The 15,062-nt window shown below is 39.3% G+C and overlaps 1 protein-coding gene across 2 annotated transcripts in view; it reads left to right on the top strand.

Moving 5' to 3' along the window:
* st6galnac3 (ST6 (alpha-N-acetyl-neuraminyl-2,3-beta-galactosyl-1,3)-N-acetylgalactosaminide alpha-2,6-sialyltransferase 3) overlaps positions 1–15,062 on the top strand; it is a 141,033-nt gene that overhangs the window by 12,745 nt on the left and 113,226 nt on the right. The window lies entirely within an intron of this gene.

The raw sequence follows: 15,062 nt of genomic DNA, 5'->3' as shown, positions 1-15,062 counted from the left end.
CTGAACACACACTTAATCAGAGTAGAGATGAAACATAAAAGATGGAACGCAGTTGGAAAGAAGTAAACCTAGAGAGACATAAAAAAACCCTGTGCTCCTATGCTGAGACATAATTGAATATGCGAAGCCTTATTTTAAGGGGAGAAGGGGGGTTATAACACTTGAATTTGAATTTAAAAGCATGATCTCTCTTTAATTTTGCAATGCCATGATATAATACCCTTACCATCAGAGGCAAGAAAAATACCGTGATATCATTTGTCATCATCTGTATCGCCAGGCCTAATTTCCAGTGCAGAATCATGCCTGTTTTTAATGCAGTCCAACCTGAAAGCCTGAAGATCACGAGCATCCAAGACTGGCCATTGGCCTTGTCCCTTGCATACAGAGATTTCTGCAGGTTTTCTGAATCTTTGATGATATTATGAACTGTAGATAATGGGACATTCATAATTTTCATAATTTACATTGGGGAACACTTTTCAGAACTTGTTTCAGACCCATTTTTTTTTGCAGATTTGTGAACCTCTGCCCATCTTTACTTCTGAGAGACTCTGCCTCTTTAAAATGCTCCTTTTATACCCAGTCATGGTATTGACCTGTTTAACCTAATTAGTTGCAAAATGCTCCTCCAGGTGTTTTTTTTATTGGTGTTGCCCATCCCAACTTTTTAGAGATGTGTTGCTGCCATTATGTTAAAAATGAGCTGATATTCTTTTCTTGCAATGGCAAAATGTCTCAGTTTCCACATCTGAAATGTTTGTTGTTTTCTATTGTGAAAAGAGTATGGGTTTATGAGATATGAAAATCATTATATCCTGTTTTTATTAACATTTCAAACAATGCCCCCACTTTTTTAAATCTGGCTTGTACATTTAGAAAGGCGTTGCTTCATTTTGGACTTTTTGTGCTGTCTAAGGGCAACTAAAATCCTGTTTGGACAATGATGTGGTTTATGATAGTGAAAAAGGAACTTTGGGTGGATCATTAGCCATGAAAAGGAACTTTGGGCAGATTCTTAACCATGGGAAAAGGAACTTGTTTTAGACTGAAAACAGCAAAAAAGGTAAATGTTGATAACAGAAGTTGCAGATGACTTTTGACTTGCCCCCTGAGCTGTGAGGGTTTTTAATGAAATGAGACATTAAGGAGCAGTGGTGGACTTATTTTACATCACTGTGGTGAAGGGGGGCACTGCAGTGGCTTGACCAAAGTGTGCTGAAAGGGTCAACAATACATGTGATTAGTGTAGTTGAAAAAAAAAAAAAATTGCACGACCTGGGGACCTCAATAGCATCAGGTTGAATGCAGTTCTGTTCTTATTATATATTACATAATTTTTTAATGTTTAAAGGAACTCTTCGTAAGTAAGCCTTATGAATAAGGATATGCTGGTGATTTAGTCTGTGAGTGGTTGATAAAGGTCAGCCTACTCATGCAGACAGTTAGATACGCTCAATAAAAATAACAGGATATAAAAACTGTTTCATGTCAAGCTGTGATGTGGTGTAAAATGACTACAGGAAAGATGGTTTCTTCCACAGTCACAGTGAATACTATAATGAATGTGCTAAAAGTGTTTATAGGGCAAACAGCATGCCTTATTTACACAATCAGTATTAATATTCTCAGACAAACAACTGTGTGTACCACAGATACAGTTTCTGATTACAACCAACAATCCTAATCCAGTGGTCGTTGGCAATCTTCCTCTGTCTTCTATAGAACTTATTTAACTGAAGTAAACATTCCAACAGATTGTGGTAGCGCTTCATGATTGACGATGATAATTGGTGAGCCATATTAGGCCATGTTATCTTTTTTTATTTAGATTTAAGCCTTGCATTGAAATGTTTTTTTTTAAAATTATTTTTTCATATTTTAGTCATTTTTAATGTTTTATATTTTTTGTTAACTCATTCTTGTCCAGCTTTAGTCCATGCAGAGTCCTTACATTTTAGTCAAAGCAGTATTCTCTTTGAACTACAGTGCTTAACAAATTTATAAGACCACCACCCAAAGTAAGGTTTATGCCACAGCTGCCCTAAATTAACAGCATTGCTAACTAACAAAATCTTTTTTCATGTTTTTGCAATGGTGAATACACCAATATGTAGAAGCTCTTTAATGGAAATTATATTTTTAATGCTAAAATAGAATTATTATTTTTAACCATGAATTTTCAGATGTACTGATTTACAAAAAAACTGAAAAAATAGTAAAGCATATTATTTTTTGATTCATATGTCAAATTATAGTGATTGACTTTCATTCTTGAAGAGAAAAATGCGTTTTAGTGGTTGAATGCTATGCTTGATTAATTTCTGACTTCTCTTTGGGTCTAAAAAAGTGAATTCAGTTTGAAATTCCTCATTCCTGTTCAAAATGGTAGAGCGTGGAGAGCTCACTGAAAATGATAGAGTCAGCATTAAAGCACTTCATGATGCTGGATGGTCTCTGAGACAAATATGTCAGGTGGTCTAATAAATTTGTTAAGCACTGTAATTTGGTTAGACATATTATAAAATTAATGTAACATAAAAACATACCAAACATACTGTCATTCCTTAAATGCATTGTGGAGAAATATCATGGGATTTGAATGTCTCAGTAGTCCAGCTGTAGTCTCATTTTAGTCTCTGTGACAAAATCTAAACTTACTTCTTTGTCACAGTTTTTTTCACCAAAGACCTATTTAACTGATCTGAGTCTAGTTTATCTCATGGATAAAAGGTCAGATGTGAATAATGTTAATGATGTTGATGTTCAAATGTAAATACGTAAGGGCAAAGGCAGTTATTGATGGTTAAAGCCAGGGATTAAAGCATTTGAATGTTTTTATTTCATAATAGATTTTTGTAAATGCTGAAATTCTTTGCAGTTTTGCAGAAAAAAAAATGTTTTTATCAACTGTTTACATAAAATTCTGGGGTTTTAGGCAGCTTTAGATCTAAATTAACCTGACATGCAAGATAGGCTGTTCAAAATATATGCATGGATAAATTTCACAACCATCTGGGAAACCTCCCATACAATATGGTTGGAAGGGCAGGACTTTTCAAAAAATTCTTGACCTGTGATTGGATAAATCATCTATCTGTCACACGGGCCAATCAGAGCAACAAGACAAAATGAGGTAGTGGGCACGTACAGCTCCAGTAGTAACCTGAGCTCGACAGACAGACACAGAGCTCAGGTTTGTGAACGATGGGGTTTGTCAGTGGATTAAACTCGTGCCGAGGCCAGTTGAGAGAAGTGCGATAACGTCTTCTCTGCCAAGAGAAACTCTCTGTGTGGTTTTTTTTCCTCTTGTTTTAAAAAAGAAATGTGGTCCAGTTCTTATAAAACTGCTGCTCCACTACAGCTACATCCAGGCTAAATGCTACATCAGTGATTGTTTAGGTCTGTTTTCAGACCTGGCACAGTTGTTTCAGATTGGAGTTTTGCAACATGGATTTGCCTGATGACAGATATGGAATCTGGCCAAAAGTTTATCCTGGATCCTATTGTGACCCTCAGAATTGGAATCAAATCAATGTGAGAGATACATAAATATTCACATCTCTAATTTTAGGTGCAGCTTGTTCTTTCTGATTTCCTCTCATTTTCAGGACTTAATTTTAAAAAAGGCTGTAGAGTATATTTTTAGAAAATGAAATGTCCTCCAAGTTTAACTATGAAAAGGCTTTGCTGTTATTGCCTGTCTACTGAAACAGTGAGACACTATTTGCACTTTAAATAGACTGTTTTGAAGATTAGAAGAAAAAGACTTAAGTACCATTATTATTTTTTATTCCCTCCCTATGACAAATAGTGAGGAGAATAACATTTCATCATGACTTTTACAGACTGAATGACCTGAAAGAGTCTCTTTCTGGAGCTTCACAGTTTGTCATCTCATTCTCTTCGTGTAGCCGAGCCAGCAGCATTTAAGCATGTGGCGTCTTTATTATGGTAATGTAACCTACATGTGTTGTGCAAACACACTCACAGCGTTGCAGAGGCTTGGTTAGCTTATTCACAGTGGTAACTGAGGGCGACAAACTCCCTCCAGATCTGGTATTAATCCACTCTGCAGCAGCCACGGGCGTGCTGAAGCTACTGTGCCAGCGGGCTGAGCCTTCGCTTGCGCAAGAAATCTTATCAACATCTGGGAAGACTTAAGGCTTTAGTTGATCTCTCTACGTGTCGTCAGTTGTTTAGCGCAGGTACTTTCTAATCCAGGGTGCTTTAATTGTCTGCCACTCTGCCAACTCAGGGAGCTCTGCTGCCAGTGCTGGTCATTTTCTGGTCCCTTTTTCACCTCCATTTGGGCAGAACACAAAAAAACGACAGCCAGAGTTTAATGAAAGAGGTGATATGTCAGCCTACAAATTAAGTTCCACGCTTTAATTGTAGTCATGGTCAGCAGTAAAAAATTACATGTCACTCAGAGAGAAGCTCTTGGGCATAACCCCTGTTATTACTGAACATGAATTCACAGAGGAGCTTTCTAAAATGTCAAGGGTTTGTACTTTAATTACCTTAAAACAAGAGACAGAGCCAATAACTGGTGTGGAAGGGAATTATGTCAAGTTATTAATCTGCCTTTGTTCATCCAGACAGAAAGTGCAAACACAGTGAAATCAATACAGCAGTACATTTAGCTGTGTTTTCATTAAAAGAGAAAACTTCTCGGCCCGTATCGACTTGACTAATGTGACTACTCCCAGTAGAGCACAGTCTCATTCTTTACTGAGCTTATTATTTCAACTTTCTTTTGTTCAGTAAAAAAAAAGAACTAGAAAAGCTACTCTTAATACGTGGCAGAAGCATGTTATTCTTTCTTAAATACTTCATTAAGAGGCGACATCTTTGGTATTCTTTCCTTCCCTGAAATGCCGTTTTAATCACAGAGATTAAGCAAAGATATTCTTTTAATTTCAGCTGCAGTTTTCCAGGTTTTTTAAATCCCCTTAAAGCTGCTTCCAAATGATCCTGCTATGACCCATGGGAGTATTTAACGCCCTTCAAGGTCCAAATAATTGAAAAATCCACTTTCAAAAGCCAATTCTTAACCTTTAGTGAATAAAGAGGATTTGGGCTCGCAAAGACAAACTGAATGGCTCCACATGACCCCTGGTTTCATGTGAAATTTTGGGTGATCTCTTGGAATTAGATGATGAAATGGAAGCTTTTCTTTCTCTTAATAATTTAATACCACACAAAAGCAGCTCAAGTATCAACGTGTTTTTTCTTGAAGCTTCCGTCTTCACTGCAGTGTTGATAAAGGTTCAGAGTTGTGTAGAAGAACCCAGTTCCAATGACATGAATGTCATTCCCATTTTCTGTGATGAACAAACTTGAAACATGTTGTTTCCCTACTGGGCTGACACTGATTTATAAACTCCTGCCACCCATTAACTTCCTAAAATGTCTTGAAGTTACCTTAATTGACTGCATGTGAGAATGCAAATCCCATTCAGCTGACCTGTACATTTAATGGACTTTACCCCAGTAGTCCCAAAGTATAAAGAAGGTTTAATGTTGGAATAAGCTAACGTGTAAGCACTGCAGGAACTGTATGGACTGTTGCCATGCTGATGACACTGTTTACGCTGCTGGGGGTGTTGTTGCATAACAACTCTTTGTTACTAGGCAAATTCACCTGCAAACTGTTTTACACCCTTTTGCATTCTGAGAGTGGGACAAAATATATAGTAGATATGGCAGTCTAAGGTCGTCCTGATTAGGGCTGAACGATTTGAGAAAAAATCTAATTGTGATTTTTTACCCCCCAGTATTGCCATTGCGATTTAATATGCAATTATTTTTAGGATCCTCATCGTATGTATTATTCAACAAACATAAGCAATTAATCATTCAATATTATAACAAACACAGTGTAAGATGAATTGAACTAGGATGAAAGATTTGAAAAACAATATCTAATTGGGATATTGGCTCATATAGCAGAGGATATTTTTTTTTGTTGTTCTCATTTTGATTAAGAAAATTATATACACGAACTGGATAAGTATGATTTTAATAAACTATTCTGAAAAAATACACTTGTATGTCTGCGTAATGTGTAGAGCATAAATTCTCTGCTGAAAAAAAATGTATCAAATCGGTATTTTGACACATTTCAGATTTTAAAAATATTGCACTGTCTGCGATTTGAAAATTGCAGCAGGCCTTATTGCGATTTAACCCAACTTGCGATTAATTGCAAATTGCCCCTAGTCCTGATTCAAGTGACACAGTATACACTTTTGAGTTGAATCTATGCTATAGCTACGCCATGGTGGCCTTCATTGTTATGAGTACTATGTACTTGACTGTTGGTGCACCCATGTCACTCTGCAATACTCAGCATTGCAATTTTTTATGCCAGTTCCTGTCCCTGCCACCACATTTCCTGCTTATTTTAGCATGTCCGATTTGAAGGAGACCCCGGGGTAGACCTAGAACTCTGGAGGGACTATATTTCCCATCTGGCCTGGGTGCACCTCGGAATCCTTCAGGAGGAAGTGAGAAATGTTGCTGGGGAGAGAGATGTCTGGGTTGACCTACATCACCTGCTGCCACTGCAGCCTGTCCGTGGATAAGCAAAAGCAGATGGATGGATGGATGGAGAGATGGATGGATGGTTAGTAAAAAACTCTGTAAACAGTCAAAATTGAGCAGTATTTATTTAAGACTGTTACACACCTGTAATTGGTAAACAGTGGGAAGTTGGTTAACAGAATTTAGCTACCATTAGCACCATCCATCAATGATCCTCTTTGACGGTGAATGTCCACATTTCTGTGGTGAATGTCATCACTTCATTTTTTCAAAATAAACACAAGATATTTGTGCCCTATAGAAAGGATCAATGGCCAGTCTAATCTATTATTCTTTGCCTTCACAAGTCAACTGTGGAGACTAACAGGTAGCAAAAGCCAGCACTTCGCAGGGGTTGTTACGTGGGAACTCTCCTCCACTGCTGTTTTGTTTAGTTCATCCTCTTCAGAGGGCTGAATAGTTATATCTAATGTCCCAGAGGCACCCCCTTTCCATGCCAACAGAGACATCATTTTCTTACCACACAACCTAAACAGCAATGCCACCTTCAGCAGACCTCGGCTCTGTGCATGAATGCACCAGGTAGTGACAATGCTGATACTGCCTACCCTAGCACCACTCACAATTGCAACTTCTGAAAGAGAACTATTCCTATTTTGTTTATCATTTGTTTAGTATCCAGTAGTATTGTATCACATAGGATTGCGTCATATTGTATCGTATCATAAAGTAACTTTTTGTATCATATTGTTGATTTGTTGAATGTTGTACGGTATCATATAGTAAAGCATCATATCATTTATCTTTTCATTTGGTTCATTTAGTTTTTTATGGTAGTGTAATGTATCGTATCATATCCTATTGGATCGTATTGTATTTTAATGTATCATATCGTATAGTATTGTATCACATCGTATCGTATAGTATTGTATCAAATCGTATCGTATGGTAATGCATTGTATTGTATTGTATCCTGTCATGTCATATTGTATCATATTCATATCACATCCCATCGTATTGTGCCATATTGTATATTATCATATCCTATTGTTAAATAGTCTGCAATTCTCACCCTGATATAAAATGATCAGACTCCGGTCAGCTATAAATGTTTTTTTCTCGGTCTTTTGATCAAATTGTTTGCATGATTTCACCAATTTCAAGAACCACCTATGTCCCTAGTTTCAGTTAATTTCCTATGACAAAATAAGAATTTCCCAAGTGTGTCTGAATTTGCCGGGCTTTATCACTTTAGCAAGTTTTCCCCTGACATTGCACCCTTGGCATGGCCCTACTGTCACTGAAATCACTGGAATGGGAGACCCAAATGACAGTTAACTTTACACTCTCTTTTTCAGCCCTCTTAATCAACCTTTTTAACAGTTTTACCAACTTGGAGGTTCATTTATGTCCTCAGTTTAACTAACAACAAATTTCCACATCTCATTGCCTGATGGTTTATTCTGAGCTTGTTTCAACATTTGCAAGTTCCCACTTGCACATTGCCCCCTTAGAATGGCCTAAGCGCCCAATGGCAGGGAAGACTCAAAGCCTCAGAGGGGACCAGATATTGTAGGTCATGTTTGGTTTGGTGTTATCTCTGTGTGGACTTCAACACTCAGTGAAAGTGCCAACAAATGGCTCAAAAAGAAGGTTAAGAGTTAGCTTAGAGGGAGGGTTAGCCGTGCTGAAGTGTCCATATCCAAACTCTGGATAATTTTTAACTCTAGTGGTGCTTGTGTGTCCCTGATTTGCAAGCAGAGGGTGCCAGTTAGATTTTCTCACTGTCTGTTATGTTGTTGGACGGGGGAAAAAGTCTGGAAAAAAGTCTGAACTAGTGCCCGAGAAAGCTATACTTTAGTTGTGCACTTCCATGGTAGAAGCTCTTCTAACCCAGCCACGGATGTGCAAACTTTTGTTTGGCTAGTCTCTTTTGCCACCAAATTTGCTTGAGTTTCCTTTCATGTATTGTGACCTTTTGCCCTTTTTATTACATTAATGTCAGTGTTTACCACGTTAGACTGAGAAAGGCCTCTTAGCAGATAATCAGCAGGCCATACTGTTTGTTTTTAACCCTGGTCGTCTGAGCCACCTGCAGTATACACACACACGTCTTTGACTTCGAGGTTTTCTGGGATTAAAGGGTCAAACACCATTTCAGGATTAAGACCAGACTTGTAACACTTTCCTCTCCAGTCAGCCGTGTACTCCCCTCTTAGATAAAGACAGAGTGAGTGTCAGTCCAATCTGTGTCACAGCTGAAGCTGCCAACGCGGCAGATCGTTGTGGTCAGATGGCTCCGTCCAGCCCTGATGCTTCCCTGGACGCTCTGTGGAGTTTCGGGTGGCAAAATGATCCAAGAGGCAACTCTCCAAGTGACTGCTGTGAAGAGAAGACAAACACCGGATGGACCTCACATTGTGTATGTGTTATTAGTCTGTGTGGGGTGAGAGCAACCTGTGATGGGAGGGGAATTTAGTGGATGCTTTTGTGCTATAAAAAGCTGTTAAATCTGCAGATTTGAATATTTTCTTGCCTAAATTTTTGATACTTTGGTCTTTTAATGCTGGTGAAATAATTGCCACGGTTATTGAAAGGCAAGGAGAGGTCTTCAAATGTTTTGTGTCATCTGCCCAACAATTTAAAAAACCTAGAGATATTCTTTAAAATACATAAAACAGATCAGACTAAAGTTAAATTTAAAAAGCTGGAAGAATGGATTACATTTTGTAAAATGTCAGAAAAGTTTAGATCAGTCCTGATGCTTTGGTTTCAAACCAATAATCAAAAAAATACTTTAACTGGTTATTTCTTGCAATAGCTTTATGTTCTTGAACTAAAGATAACCACCTTGATAAACATGTTATCCCAACAATACAGATTGTTATTCTTAAATTACTTCAAAGTCCACCAGGACTGAAGACTAAAATGGTTAGACGTAGGAGGGTTACAAGACAAGGTGACTGTGACATCAGGACTTTGCTCTAATTTCTCATTTCAACAGCCAATGAAATGTGTTAATCAAATATTCCTAAAATTATAATATATGTGATTAATCTAGCTTGCCTTTGAAAGAATTATGTATTTTTATCTATTATGATATAAAAAAATGTGAATCATTGAGGTTTTTAAGCTGATGCTCAGACACCAAAGGAATTTGAAGACATCTTCTTGGGCTATAGTTAATGGACATAATTTACTGCTAACAAATTATATATAAACTATCTGATTGACTTTATTAAGAGACCATTAATGAAACAGCAGTGAATTTCACCCCTTGACAAAAATGCAGTTTCAGTTATTGGACTCTTCAATTTGTTGCATATTTTCATGTTTGCAGAAAGGCATGATGGAGAATTAGTGTTCAGTTTAGTTAAATTTAGTCTTCTGAAGTCAGTGTGCAGTGATGTTGATCCTTCATACATAAAAAAATAGAAAAACAATGTATAAATTCCACTTTTTAGTCCCATGCTGGACTGCTTTCACATGCTCTAGGCTCAGCCAGGCCTTATAGGCCTCACAGAGGCCTATAAGGAATAAGTAAGGGTAACATGAATGCAAGTTAACTGACTAAAGGCTAATGTAGGATAATTATGGATAATTATGTTCAAAAGTGTATTGTTACAGAAGAGCATGAAATAGCGTGAGAATCTTGCAAATTTCTCAAAGGATTGCCTTGTTATCTTGGGAAAACAGCTGTTTTCTAGAGGAAGTAGATAAATAGGTTGAAAATGTACTTGTTACTACAAGAAAACTAATTGAAATTAAAAGTATAGTTGTATGTCCGCTTAGGGCTTCCGTACATCAGTAGTTTGTTTTTATGTCCATACAGACTTGAAAGAGACCTGGGACCCTCTTTTTGGTCCTGACCCACTACTTGAGAACCACTGACACGGAGAGCTCATTAGCACCTAGTGCTTCATATGAGGCAGCATCAGAGATTCATACTGACAGTTTAATCAGTATAAAGTCTCATCTCTACTGGCTGATCATTCAGATGTAATACTGTTGCAAAAATGTCTGCGATCGCAACTTGCATCCTACCAAAAGAATCTCTGGTCAGCAGAATTAAAGAATCTAACGGGCTCAGTTTGATCCATGCTGGACCCATCAGAAGTGCTGAGTCGCCATGCTGCTGTAATCCTCTATGTAATTTCTCAGCAGCTTTCCTGAACAGTGAGGTGGCATGACCAGGATCAGCTGTAACACAGAGAAATGCCTTCGTTTATGGAGCTTGCCTTGAGCTTTCTGCGCTCCGCCCTTGAACCAAGCCTCTGAAAGAGCAGAAAATCCCTGTAATTGCATTAGCGTTGTCCAACTGTGCTCTCCATGCCACGCCTGCTCCCTCCCGCCTGGCTCTGTAGCTTGATTATTGCTTTGACATGTAAGGATTCATTCATATCCCTTATCAGAATTAGAAACGTGTAACAAAATCCCCCATCTTTGATCCTGCCTCTTGTGATGTCTGTTTTTGAAGTGTCAGGTTGTGCTGTGATGGAGATGTGCTCAGTGGACGCCTGGTTTGGTCGTAGAAAGGACTCTTGACCAGACGGGCTAATAAAATGTTTCAGTGCCTGCGTTATTATTCCCAGCAGAGGCCTGGTGGTGCTCTGGGCGCTGGCTCCGCGAGGCTCATTGCTTCTGTGAGCTGAAGGGGTTGACAGACGCAAATAGAGCCCGGCGGTTAAGTGAGGGCATTAAATAAAGTGCAGTCAATGTTTTGTCATGAAACATAATCCCCCTGTTTGCTTTTATGCTCGCCTGTGCCCTGAAACTTTCTGTTGTTGTGGTCGTTAAGAGAAAAAAAAAAAAGAAATGGGCAACGGTTCGAAATGTCACAGTGCACTCTGGGTAATTTACATCTGCCTACTGGGGCTTGCTATTTCTCTGCGCTGCTGTTTGTCGAGTCACACTGCTTTCATTGGTGGGTTTCTGATTGTTTTTTCTTTCCACATCTCTTTTTCGTCTTCTTATTGATCTCCCTGCTGGTTTTGTTTCTCTTATCGACACAGACGCCACTGCCACATCCCCAACCTGAACTCACACACCCACACTCAATACCGTTCTCTCACACCCCTCAGATTTACCGCAGCATCACAGAGCCTCGGACAGACTGCTAGCTTATTTGTTATTTTCCAGCATGAAGAAGCTGACTTATGGCCTCTGATTCACCTGGTGTGAGTTTCACATTGCTGATGATCATGCTTTAGAGAAATATCCACAATCTAAGAGGATTAGGTCAGAAACAAAGCGCTGCTGATGTTAGAAATCTCTTTTAGCTGATTTGGTCAGAGGATTCAGTTGACTCTTCTCCTTCAATAAATAATCTGATAGCAGAAACACTCAGTGTGACAAGACTTAAAAAATACGTCTTAAATACAATATATCCTCCATTTGATCCAATGTGCCCTATTTCCTCTGCTGCTCTGGGAGACAAGATAAATTCCTCCTCATCTGTCTTCTTATGGTCGGTTGTGACTGCCATGTAATCTCGTCCTGTCAGGCATTTAGGCAGCTTTTGGCTGATGTAACACATAGATACAGCTGATTCATTATTTTCTTAAAAATGAATTAGATCACTGTTTCTGAGCCCCACAATCAGTCTGAACATCAAACCATATTAAATCTATAATAACGTATGACAAACAACAGATACTCAAAATCTTTGGTCCCAGGATCTTTTCTTGATTGGAATGAAATGCAGAACAACCTAAACCTTAATGATCTGCTCTCATTGGATGCTTTTAAGAGGATGTTAACTGACTTGGTGGCAGACACATCAGACTGCAGGTGCTTTGCCTTATTTACTTACAATTATAGTCAATTTTGACAAACATATATCCATGCATTTTCTTCCGCTTATCTGAGCTGGGTCGTAGTGGCAGCAGGCTAAGCAGGTCAGCCCAGACATCCCTCTCCCCGTAAACATTTTACAGCTTTTCCTGGGGGATTCCCAGGTGTTCCCAGGCCAGATGAGATATATCATCCCTTCAGTGGGTCCTGGGTCTACCCCTGAGGTCCCCTCCCATTCGGACTGGCCCAGGAAGACCTCCACAGGGAGGTGACCAGGAGGAATCTTGATCAGATGCCCAAACCACCTCTTCTGGCTCCTTTGGAGAGGAAGGAGCAGCTCTACTTCAAGCTCCCTCTCGATGAGCAGGTTCCTTACTCTGTCTCTAAGGCTGAGCCCACCCGTCTGAAGAATTTCATTTTGACTGCTTGAACCCAGGATCACGTTCATTTGGTCTTTAACAAGAGCTCATGACCATAGGTGAGGGTTAGAATGAAGATCGGCCAGTACAGCTGCAGAACTGCCAGTGCTGCACCAATGTGCCCGTCAATATCACGGCCCATTCTACCCTCACTCATGAACAAGACCCCGAGATACTTGAACTCCTTCACTTGAGGCAGATTCACTCCCCACCTGGGGGGAGCAATCTATTATTTTCCATCAGTGAACCATGGCCTTGTACTTGGAGGAGCTGACCCTCATCTCAACTGCTTTGCAGTAAGAGACAAACCGCTCCAGCGCCTGCCGGGGTCCCCCACGGAAGAAGCCAACAGAACCACATCATGACCAGGGGTGAGGGTTTGAGCGAAGATCGACTGGTAAATTGACAGCTTCGCCTTCCAGCTCAGCTCCCTCTTCGCCATGACAGTCTGGTATAATGCTTTCAGTACTGCGGATGCTGCATCAATCTACTTGTTGTTCTTGGGGTCCATTCTACCCTCAGTCATGATCAAGACTCCAACATACTTGGACTCCTTCACTTGGGGCATCGATACCCTCCCCACCTAAAGGGAGCAATCCACTGTTTTTGGGCAGAGAACCGTGGCCTTGGACTTGCTCATCCTGACCTCTTAGCACTCAGCCACAGACTGCCCCAGCACATGCTGGAGGTCCCTGGCATTTGAAAAATATTTGATCAGTTTTCCTACTTAGTGTCTCTAAATGTTAGCATTGTTCTGATTCTGATACCAGAAATGTAAAGATGTCTGATACTGCTGAAAATATGGTTGTTGGTATCATTTGTAAGCTACAGGTGACACACAGACTGCTGTCGTCACATAGGCTACACCAGCATTATGCTCAAGGCAGACGATGAATTACATGAGGTGGATCTTATATGAGTATTTTCTCTCTATTAGCTGCTCCTCGTGTGGGTTCTCATTAATATACGGTTCATTAATGGCACAGATGGGCTGATTGTTTACTTCAAACTTGTAGATGCAGTGTGAGAGTCACAGCAGCTCAGCAGGGTGAGCTCCTGTTTAATTAGAATTTATACTCCCATGGCTGACCATGTGGACACACGTAACTCTGAACATCATCTGAATAGCACCACTTTTCTGTTCTCTCTCTCCTCTTTTCATCCTCCTTCACCGTATGTGTGTTGCAGAGCTCGAGTCAGAGGACTTCACACTATTTTTGATGTATAACATTTTTAAAAATTACTTTTAAGACCTTAATAAGAAAAAGACAGAATTGCTTGATTTAAGATTCAGTTAATGTACATAAAAGGCACTTATCTTGTTTAATTTCCTTAAATGCATAAATAAATCACAAGATATATCACTTAGAGGAAGAAATAATTCCGTTTTTTTAATTGAAGTCTTGTATTGTGAGCACTATTAGGGCTCACTCACACTAGGCACAGTTGCCCCGTATCATGCAGAAGCATGCTTATCCCCTCTCCTACACTCACATTGCTCAAAGCCAAACCAGGCCTGGGCACAAATACGTCATCACATCATTCTATGACACGCAGTAGTCCAAAATTCCTTACTTTGTAACTTATTTTGAGTTGGTTTGGTCAGATATGACTGGACTTAAGGTTTAAAGGGTGCTTGGGCATGTAAGATAATGTAGCAACAATGCTTATACCATGGTCTTGGTGAATACTTGATTCTCATTGGCTCTGGAAATTTAATTAGTGTCCATTAGCTTCTGATATATGGACACCTATAGAACTTATCATGTAGTTCTGGTCAAACGATCTTTACACTGTTCTATATTCATGCGCAGCAGCTGTTAGATGATAGGAGTAACCACAGCAACCTGAGGAAATCATATTTTCTGAGAAGTGAAGCTGAAGTTCTCCTAGGATACAAAATGGCAAATTTATTACAACGATGAGTGTTTTCATCATTTCACTACAGCCACTGAGTGCTCAGAAACTCCCCAGAATGCATCAGAAGTGACTTATGTAACAAAAAAGCATTTCAAAAGCTGTATTCATCTCTTAAGGACAGATTCAAGAAAGCTTGAATTTTCACTTTTAAAAAATCTCCATCATGATACCATAATTTCATGAACTTAAGAGCTGTTGTAAGTAAATCATGAGAAAATTGCTTTCTTCTTCAGGCTCGTACTGCTGGAAAACACCAGAATGAAGCTTCTGTGTTAACTCACTATTTAAAGTTAAACTGAGACCAACTAGAACAGGCGCTCCTCCCAAGGGATGTAATGAACCGAGAAGTGATGGAATTTATTTTGCAGACATGTCTGGAGG

This window comes from Cheilinus undulatus, linkage group 13, assembly GCF_018320785.1.
Source record: "Cheilinus undulatus linkage group 13, ASM1832078v1, whole genome shotgun sequence".
In the NCBI taxonomy this organism is placed as follows: Eukaryota; Metazoa; Chordata; class Actinopteri; order Labriformes; family Labridae; genus Cheilinus; species Cheilinus undulatus.
This window is presented reverse-complemented; position numbering and strand designations above follow the sequence as displayed.